Below are 11,332 nucleotides of genomic sequence, written 5' to 3' on the forward strand. Positions count from 1 at the left end.
GTTCATATTGCACATTCACTCATCATAGTGCATATATTTAGAATATCCAGTCCCCCAGTGCGTTGGGTCTGCAATGAAACATAACTTCATTCAGTGTTTCAAAATATCATATATCTGCCAAATTTTAATCTCAGCAGAGATTTTGATATAAAGTAAAGTTATGAAGTCTTATTCTAGTTACAAATATAAAGGAGAGGATCTAGATGAATCCTTAAAGTTTGCATGAAGTATGGGCATGTGACTTTACAGATGGCAAAATGCCAGTCCCACTCGGGAAGCTTCTTTATGAACATGCCTATGTACTTTCATTTCAACTTAAAAAAAAAAATGACAGTAAGTCACAATGAGTCCTGACACAGCAGGAAAATCAACCCTGTGCATTTTCTGCTGGTGTTCAATGTTTCTCTTCCTCCTTCTCCTCTTCCTTTTCTTCCCTTCTCTGGTTTTATATTACTTTTTTCTTCCTATTCATTGTTGTTTATTCTGTGTTTGCTCCAAGGTCCCATCATTGTGCTCAGAATACTTAAATACAGGGCTGCTTCTCTGTAAACATTACTTTATGGTGACATTGAGTTATAACCCAGTTTCCATGAACTGAGAATAACTGGGAGAATGGAGTGATGATGTGACCCGCTCTTTCTGATTAAATACTCAATAGGGGTGTTGATAAGGTCATAGCTGATTATAATTGATTATTTCGTGCAAGGTAAAACTAAGCCTTACACTCAGCATCTTCTATCCACTAAGGTTTAATATGTCTTTGATATATTCTTTATGGCAAACTGCCCTTTGAAGTGCAGTGCTATTTGTAAGCATAGAACTTGAAAGCTGAAAAAAAAAGTCCAGATTGGAAGGGTAGGTAGAGAGTCATAACATGAAAGCCAAGTCTCACATCATAAGAGGACATGAGAAGGACATCACAGGTTGTCATGAATTCCCCACAGGCATTTTTAGGAAAGTACCTTCACCAGCTCCATGGCATCCAGATCTGGAGTTAGCTTTGCCATCTTCTTGAATCTTCTGGAAACTCCACCAATCAGGACAATCCCATGTTGCACCAAGCACTGACAAAACCCACCATTAAAACAGAGGTTCCCTATAGTGACAAGTCTTCAAAGGTATCGATCACTTTAGAAAACTCTGCTTAGTGTAAATTTATCTGACGGCATTTGTTTTTGTAAAATGATGGGAGAGTTATTCCCCTCCAAATGATAAGCAAAATTTTATAACACTGTCAACTCATAGCATTGCCCATTGAAATGCTCATGAGAAGCCCACAGAATACTGGACAAAACCTTAATGGACATGCCATACTGGTGGATAATAGAAGAACATGCAAAGTAACTATTTTCTTAGAATTATAGACTATAGAACAGCAATGATCCCTGAGGAAACCACACTCAGAAGGATCATTCTGTCACTGTCCTTATATGAGTGCCCCCAGGGAAGGCCTAGGCTCTGTACCAAACAAAGTGCATGCATCATACCTTCTTTGCAATTGTGGCATAGACTGTGCAAAAACCTTATGGCTGTTTCTCCTTGTCACAAATTTCCTGTAGTTCTGAAAGTTCCCAAATACAATGCCCAACATTAAGGCCAACAGCATCTGCAAGGAAAAGCATAAATTTGCACAGAAAATTAGCAAAGCCTGGATGTGGAAATACTAAGAATCAGTGTCTGGAGAAAGGCTTGTCTTGGAAATTGGTACTCACCTGCCAGATCTAAGGAGCTTAAAACAAGAAGATAGATGGTTGTTAAGACCAGGAAAGATCCATAAAGGATCACTCCTGGGATGATTAAATTGTTACAAATGTAAGACACAGGGAAACAAGCAAAGATATTAGATTCCAGAATAATGTTTTAAACAAAATACTAATGTATTACAAAATATGAAGTCACTAATCAAATGCTACTGAAGATGGACACAAAATCAAAATGTTGAGCATTTTTTATAAATAGCAACAAGGGAGAGTTCTCATGGAAAACATTTTAGAATACAGTTGTAGGAAATGGGGAAAGGCTATAAAGAATAAGAAATGACATTAAAGTTGGGAGAGCATATCTGGAATGTTTGTCAAATGTCACTGAAGACTTGGTGAAACAGGAGCTGTTCCCAGGAGGAGGATGAATAAACATGTTCAGAAGAGTTTGAAAGACTCTGAGGTGAAAGAGTCTCAGGGAGACAGTAGCTGCCTCACCCTAACAATGCAGAAACAGACACCACGACAGCAGGATAGTCCCTTCACTTTCAGGATACACGACTAAAAAGGAGCTGGCAATAATCAGTAACTATCATTAAAATATTTTTTCACTTTACAACAGTCACAAATTTTATTGAGTATTTTTCCCTTTTTTAAATTGGATATTATATTTACATTTCAGATTTTATCCCCTAACCCCACTTCCCCCCACCACCCAGGAACCTCCTATCCCATCCCCCCTTCTCATGCTTCTATGAGGATGTTCCCCCACCTACCCCCCCACTCCCACCTCCCCAACATTGAAACCCCCCACTTGGTGTTCATCCTTCATGGGACCAAGAATCTCCTCTCTCACATTTGCCAGACAAGGCCATCCTCCCCTTCATGTACAGGTGGAGTTATGGGTCCTTCCCTATGTGCTCCCAGGCTGCTGGTTTAGACCTTGGGGAGCTCTGGTTGGTTGGTATTGTTCCTCTCGTCATGGGGCCACAAACCCTTTCTGCTCCTTCAGTCTACTCTCTAACTTCTCCATTGAAAACCCTTCATCAGATCAGTGGTTAGCTGTGAGCGTCGGCCTCTGAATGTGTCAGCTTTTGGCAGACCTCTAAGGAGACAGATATATTAGGCTCTTGTCAGCATGCACTTCCTGCCATCCACATCAGTGTCTACCTTTGGTGACTGTACCTGGAATGGAGACCCAGGTGAAATGCTCTCCAGATGGCTCCTCTTTCAGTTTCTGTCCGACACTTTGTATCCATATTTGCTCCCTTGAGTATTTTTGTTACTCCTTCTAAGTAGGACCGAGGCATCCACACTTGGTCTTTCTTCTTCATGAGCTTCATGTGGTCTGTGTGGTGAGTCTTGGCTATTCCAAGCTTTTGGGCTAACATCCGCTTATCAGTGAGTAACCATGTGTGTTCTTTTGCGATTGGGTTAACTCACTTAGGATGATAATTTCTAGTTCTATCCATTTACCTAAGACTTTCTCAAATTCATTATTTTTAATAGCTGAATAATACTCCATTGTGTAAATGTACCACATTTTTTTTGTATCCATTCCTCTGTTGAAGGACATCTGGGTTTTTTTCCAGCTTCTGGCTATTATAAATAAGGCTGCTATAAAAAGAATTTAGGGAAATGGCATCTTTCACAATAGTCACAAATAATACAAAGTATCTTGGAGTGAATCTAACCAAGCAAGTGAAAGATCTATATGACAAGAACTTCAAGTCTCTGACGAAAGAAATTGAAGAAGATCTCAGAAGATGAAAAGATCTCCCATGCTCCTGGACTGGCAGGATTAATTTAGTAAAAATGGCCATCTTGCTAAAAGCAATCTATAGGTTCAATGCAATCCCCATCAAAATTCCAAATCAATTATTCATAGAGATAGAAAGAGCAATTTGCAAATTCATTTGGAATAACAAAAACCCAGGATATCGAGAACCATTCTCAACAATAAAAGAACTTCTGGGGGAATCACCATTCCTGACCTCAAACTGTACTACAGAGCAGTAGTGATAAAAACTGCATGGTATTGGTACAGAGACAGGCAGGAAGATCAATGGAATAGAATTGAAGATCCAGAAATGAACCCACACACCTATGGTCACTTGATCTTTGATAAAGGAACTAAAACAAACCAGTGGAAAAAGGACAGCATTTTCAACAAATGGTGCTGGCTCAACTGGAGGTCAGCATGTAGAAGAATGCAAATTAATCCATTCTTATCCCCTTGTACAAAGCTCAACTCCAAGTGGATAAAAGACCTTCTCATAAAACCAGATACACTGAAACTAATAGAAGAGAAGCTGGGGAAGACCCTCGAATATGTAGGCACAAGGGAAAAGTTCCTGAACAGAACACCAATGGCTTATACTATAAGATCAAGAATTGACAAATGGGACCTCATAAAATTGGAAAGCTTCTGTAAGGTAAAGGACATTGTCAATAAAACAAAACAGCAACCACCAGATTGTGAAAAGATCTTTACCAATCTTACATCCAATAGAGGGCTAATATCCAATATATACAAAGAACTCAGGAAATTACACTCCAGACAACCAAATAACCCTATTAAAAATGGGGTACAGAGCTAAACAAAGAATTCTCAACTGAAGAAACTCGGGTGGCCAAGAAGCACCTTATGAAATACTCAATATCCTTAGGCATCAGGGAAATGCAAATCAAAACAACCCTGAGATACCACCTCACACCAGTCAGAATGGCTAAGGTCAAAAACTTAGGTGATAATAGATGCTAGCAAGGATGTGGAGAAAGAGAAACACTCTTCCAATGTTGGTGGGATTGCAAGCTGGTACAACCACTCTGGAAATCAGTCTGGTGGTTCCTCAGAAAATTGGACATAGCATTACCTGAAGATTCAGCTATACCACTCCTGGGCATATACCCAGAAGATGCTCCAACTTATAACAAGGACATATGCTCTACTATGTTCATAGCAGCCTTATTTATAAAATATTTTTTTCTGATCATGCAAATTTTATTGTGGCCCTAGGCATACTTGCTCCAGAAACTGAGGACTGGGTTGCAGGGCTCCTGTATGGCTCTCACACACTTTTATTACATTTAGACTAAGGTGGTAGGGCTGGTAGACACCTTGCCTTGGACACAGAAGGTGCTAAGATGAGATCATTTCTTGGACACCAACTTCTTAGGCTTGGATGTAGATTTCCCCTTCTTCCAGGGGCTCTTGTCCTGAGGGCTGGGCCTCACCTCTGCCTCCTCCACTTCTTTGTCCACTTTCTTTTTCTTAGCTACGCTCATCTGCTTCTGGGGAGCAGCCCTTTTGACTTGTGTGACAGGTATCTCTTCTATCGATACATCTGCATCTGCATCTTCATCCTCCTCCTCCTCTTCTTCCTCTTCCTCATCACCTTCCCTGGACAGGTCTGAAGTCTCGTAACATTCCAGGCCACTGAGGAAAACTGGTCCTGAGCCAGCTCTGAGCTGAAAAATTACTGGAGGATAAAGCTCCATACCTGTCACTGTGACCATAGGCAGGACAGAGGCCTTCAGCATGGCAATAGTGATTGCTGGTCTTCTCTCTTCCTGGGAGAAGATTTCCACACAATTCACCTCCTCTTTGGCCTTCTCTTCCAGGCAGATCGTGCTGAGCAAGAGTTTATAGCTTCCCTTCCTCTCGCCTTGAGCTCTAAAGGTGCAAATCTGCTTTTCCTGATTGAGCTCACTGCCCCTGAGTATGTTCCCTGTTATGATTTCAGTCACACTGCCGGTGCCATGGTGACTCATGTGGATTTACTGGGCGGCTTGGTGGTGGTGTTATGGAGAAGAATTATGTCTGTGATGAGGCAACGTCCTGGGTCCCTTCTTGGAGCTCAGCTGTTATCACTGTTTTCTGAGTAATGTAAAGGCTAGCTCATAGCCTTCCGTAGGGGAAGCTTCCTTGAGTCCTGGGAATGTTGGTGCATTGCCAGTCATAGGTTGCACCTCTACTGCAGGTCTTCAATATGGCTTCAGGGCTTCATCCCATAAAATATTTTTTAATGACTGATAATTAAACAGATAAAATACTAAACATACATACAGAGATTTGAGTAAATTATTAATGTTACAGGATGTATACACACTATGGATATGCACCCGTAAATATGAACATATATATGTGTACAGAGATAATCATAAGTTTGACAGAGATGACTGTTTTAACTGTTTATAAAATATTGACAAGTATTATAATACAATGGGCAGAAAGAAACATCTACAATTCCAGTTGGTCGTTGTCAGATAGACTACAGTCTCATGGGTGAAGTCAATGGTAAGGACAAGATAGAAGAAGCCCCAAGTCCATAAAGTGAGTCACATACTACTATATAACCTTTGGGTTAAAGAATGTACTTCTTAGAACCTGGAAAAATATATTTACAATGACAGAAAAGGTGCACAAAAGATGGAGCATTCGAACAGCACTTAAAAGAAAACTTGAGCTGGTGAAATGGCTTGGTGCATGAAGACACTTGTCACCAAGTTCAAGTTTATGTGTCAACCAGAATTCAATCCCCAGATTCACATGGAGGAAAGAGAAGACTAACTCCTGTAAGCCTTTCACAGGATTTGTCAAGCATGTGTGTGTAAGTGTGTACTTGCACACACTGCATGCACATATGTATACACACATGTGCATTAGATATAATAAAAATAATGTAATAAAAGACTAAAGCAAAGTTACAGGAAATAAACAAAGAGACCATTGACACCATAGCATATTGATCCAAGTGCTGACACAATAGGTGTAATTACAAAAATAAAAAGAATATTTTCATAATAATAGTAGGAAGAAAGAAACCATCTGACAAGGAAAAAATCGAGAAATGCATAAATAGAACATAAAACTGTAAAAATGTAAGAGATGAGAGAGCAGACATAAACAAAATAAAACAAATGAATGTCTCAACTCATTTTAACAGAAAAATCCCAAAGTAATGCATATGATGAGGGTCTTCATTTCATGAAGGTTGTGCACCCACTGTCTTCTAAAGGTCACTGCCATTGAGTATACAAAGAACAATTAACCCCGGCAATACAGAACTTATTACAGAAGTAATAAATTATATTATCTCAAAAATAGTTTTAAAAGGAACAATCAACCATGAATTTGTTCTTTTTCTCTGTACTTAGTTTCATGATGAGTTTAAAAGAACAATGAAGAAAACCACAGGACCATTTTATGACTTAATTTTAAATTAAATTGCAAATATTTTATGGAGAGGGTTTTTACCTAGAGTAGGTGATGAAGTAGATGGTTATGTTTATTAAAAAATGCAAGAGTAGTTTAATATCAGAAAATATGTCGATGATATTTAAAATATTAATGATTTAATAAATTACATTACTGCCTCAATTGACAAAGGAAAGCATCTGATAAATTCAACAGTTTTTATTATTATAGCTTATAAAATATGAATAGTAGGAAAGCTTACCTGACACTAGCTATATACCAGAAATTATGAGTAAAAATCTTATATGGATGGGGGAAGTAATGCGTGATTTTTGAGAGTAGGATCTGAGTACGTGGACTGTCCACCTTATTCAGGATCTAAGTCCTGTCCACCTTATTTTTCAAGGTAGACTGCAGGCCTAGTAGTACAGTGTAATAAATATATGAGCATACAGAGAAGGAAGCTCAGATCCACTCAAATATGACTAGTAATTTGCAGCAAAATGTGTCATAAAGGGCGTCCTTGGGATCACAAGAGCCCTGCAGTTCTGCTGCACATATGATTTTTTTTGTAGCATTTAATGATGCCTGCCTATTTCAGAAAATTCACCTCAGGCAAGATGATAGCCACAGATCTGTGGAATATGCACAAAGGATTTTTATTTAAAGATGTTTAGCTTAAAATTAGCTTTAAAATGACAATAAGCTGAGAGATAGGTTTTATATGAATAGGGAAATGCAACTATACAAAAGTACCCATTTTATTTCCATCTATATTAATTTATGGTTTCTACATTATTTTGACTACAAAGTTTATAGTTGTAGAGGATTTAAATGTTTCATATTAAATATATTTTTCATATATTTATATGTATAAAAATGAAACAATAAGAATAGATTTACCCACAGTAGAGAAAAATCCACAGTAAAATGGAATGCAAATGACGAATATTGTTGAAGTGACCTTAACAAAGGTCTGTGGCCAATGATATAAAACAGTTCAAGGTTAGGTCTATATGGACACAAAACTTGATGATAGTTTAAACACACACACACACATACACACACACACACCACATTGATGGGTTCGTTTCCATGGTAACAAGAAGGTCTGAGAAGACGAGACTCTTTTTTCCACCCAATGTCCCATCAGCGGATCAGGGACACCACCCCAGAGAAGGTAGCTGAAGCTTTGGTGTAAAGAGATAGAGCAGGGCTTCTCAGAGAGACAGTGCGTAAGAATAAAGTGACATAGTCCTGCAGGTGGAAGACAGAGTTAAGACTTCCAGCTTAGGGAATAGTCAGAGCCAGCAGAGACCTTGGATGTGAATAACATGAAAAACATGCAGCATCTTCATCCACAGTGTCAACAGGTGGAAACACTGCCATGAAATTGAAAGGGGAACAGGAGTCAGAGGTGACTAAGAGTCTTCAGTGCATCAGAACTTCCTTGGAGACAGCATTGAAGACAGTGTCTGTAATTGAACCTGGCTTGGGTCTGTAAAGATGGCTCAGCAGCTAAAAGCGCCTGCTGTTATCGCAGAGGACTTGAGTGGGGTTCCCACCATCCACATGATAGCTCAGAAACTAATTCCAGTTTGTGGGCATTCAAAAGCCTCTACTGCTTTCTGTGGGTATTAAAAACATGTTATTTAATGTGTAAGAAGATAAAGAGAAGAGGGCCAAGTGAGCTATGAGTGTAAGCTAATAGCTTCAAATTTTATCACAAAATCTATACCTTTTAAGATGAGAAATGACTAAGCGAACCAGGCCTCTAGCGTGGTGTCTCAGTGTCTTGATAGGGAAGACGCATGCTTTGCCACTAAGTATTCTTTTTTGCAAAGCTTGGTGTTTTGTACAATTTGTGAATACTTCATAGATAGTGTCTTATTTTACTTCATCAATTGAATACTGAAATGATACCGGGCCTTAAATTAATGGCGCCTTCAAGTGATCAGGTCAATATAATTAAGAAAAATATGTGCAGGCAGTGTTAAGCTTGAGGCAAAAATAAACATTCTTACCCAGTATGTGAATCTTGGAGAAAACATTCACCCCCCCAGGCTGTCTGTGGAATCGGGACCCTTAAAGGAGCTTCCCTACTGCTGTTGTTAATAGGGAAGAAAAGGCAGTAAAAGGAGCAGCCTGCTAAGAGGAAAGCCCTTGGCTATGGCATCCTCCGCATGCCCTCCCAACTGAAGCCCAGTGATTCTGTCAACAATCCATTTTTTCTTCCCTCCCCTTGTTTTTATCTAAGTTACCAAACAATTTAAATGTTGAGCGTTCTCAAAGACAAATTTGGTATAATAGCCTTAAAGTAACAACTAGGTTTCAAGAGAACCAAATACATTTGGGTTTCACTATTTTTATTATTTATTTATTTATCTATCTATGAAACCTATTCCATCAGGTTTCATAGATAGATAAATAAACATAGAATTAGTGTGCACAATTCAGTGTGGGTGAGAGAAGGGTCATAAATGCACTCTTCATGAGTCTTGGTGCCTTTACTGTGCCTTAGCCAGTGTATCAATGCCACAGCAAAGGTTTTGGGTAGGAAGAGTGTTTGACTTGGAGAAAAAGAAATAGATTCTAACTCCCAGATAATGAAATAATGATCCTTCCCCACCTAGCAATGAGGCCAATGGATAATCGCACATCATTACCTAAAATTTACCCTCATTTACAAGACTACCTTGGGAACTTAGACTACCCAGCGTGACAGGAGTTTAAATAGCTGCTTGACAAACAAGATTAGAACCATTGGATCTGGGTCATGAATCTTTACACACAAACTAGCTCAAAACAATGATAGTGTTACCCATCCTCTACAAAGTTGCAATAGCCAGCTGCCTCACATAAGCTGCTTTCTCTGCTATGGATCCTAGAGTGAATTTAGCATGTCAGTGCCTTATAGCAATGACAGAGCTGTGATTTCTGCTCATCAGGACACTATTCCTATGGAGAAATTATGACCCTCAAAGCATTCCACACACCAACCTGAGAACCGAGAGACAACACAGTGTGCTTTCTAAACTTTGGAGTTCAGTGTAGATATATAAGTAAAGATCAGAGGGATTGAATAATAAACATACATAAAGAAAATTCTGTGTAGTATATATTCATAGCCATATTTATAATATATATTTATATAAAGCCCATATGAAGTATAAAGCTGACAAAAATTCCACAAAGAAAGACAACAAAGGTGAACTCGGGAAATATGAGCCTAACCTTAACCCTAACCCTGAGTCTTCTCTTAAGCACCCTTGCTATGGAAGTATTCATTAAAGCCTGTGACCTTAGCCTAGGGAGAAGACACACACACACCCCAGGTGAATGTCCACACGTTGTCCCAGTCCACCTTGTGAGCTAGGCTGTTGCCTGCAGAGTGTGGTCTGAGCTCATTATGAATAATTCATGTCTCATCTATCTTCTGAAGAGGTGTTAAATTGCCCTTTTGGCATGTCTGTGGTTTCTGAGGAATGTGTTCACACCTCATTATCACTCGGTGATGGACTCCTGAGAGAGGATGTAATTGTCTTCCACCAAGGACTCTGTCAATGTGGCAATGCACCACTTCAAGACCATAGAACTTCCCTGGTGACCAGGAATCTGCAGAACTTCAGAAGAAAGGAGACCTGGGGTCAGTTTCCCCTCTAACTTTGAGGAAAGCTCCATTTCCCCGTAATTATCTGCTTCAGTTAGAATTTACTTATTGTCCTTCCCAGTATCTTCAAAATTAAACTGGAAAAGAAGACAACAAGAGATGTCTGGTTGGTTGTTTTTTTTTTTTTTTATGGCATGGTCAAAGTGCTCCTTTGTTGTGCAAGACTACGTACATTCCACTGGGTCTCACATGAAACAGTCACGCATGCATTTCATTGTTTCCAGCAATTTTCCCACAGTTTTATTTCCCACTGCATTGACATTGTGGCACCCAGAGAGGTTGACAGTTTCCCTCCACTTACAGATCCAACAGATTCTTTTCACAAGAAGAGATCAGGCCTCAGCATGATGAGTTATGCCTACTCGCTCTGCTCTTTGGGGGAGACTGATTGAGGATCTGGTGCTCACCCAGCTCAGGTGCATTCTGTCACCTCAACCCATACTCTTTGAAGGAGCTGCCTGCCACAGTTGCAATGTCCACTGCAGAACTCTGTCTATTTGAACATGTAAGAAGCAAGCCAAGGGGATTAATCAAGGTATGCACACTGGGAGGGCCACTGGAAGGTGGGCTTCTAAATATCGACCCTCCCAGTGTGCAAATGAGCTTTGTGTGTATGTGAGTCTGTGTGCATGTTGTATGTTTGTGTATACATGTATGTGTGCATGTACTTTGTGTGTCTGTGTATGCATTTCTGTATTTTGGTATGTATAAGTGCATATTTGTGTGTTTGTGTTTATGTCTATATGTGTATGCATATAAGTG

General features: G+C 39.4%; 1 pseudogene; it reads right to left on the bottom strand.

The window, feature by feature from the left end:
- Nucleotides 1-4,853: 4,853 nt before the first annotated feature.
- On the bottom strand, nt 4,854-5,474 carry LOC117722058 (nucleoplasmin-2 pseudogene; annotated as a pseudogene).
- Nucleotides 5,475-11,332: the final 5,858 nt, after the last annotated feature.

This window comes from Arvicanthis niloticus, chromosome 16, assembly GCF_011762505.2.
Source record: "Arvicanthis niloticus isolate mArvNil1 chromosome 16, mArvNil1.pat.X, whole genome shotgun sequence".
In the NCBI taxonomy this organism is placed as follows: domain Eukaryota; kingdom Metazoa; phylum Chordata; class Mammalia; order Rodentia; family Muridae; genus Arvicanthis; species Arvicanthis niloticus.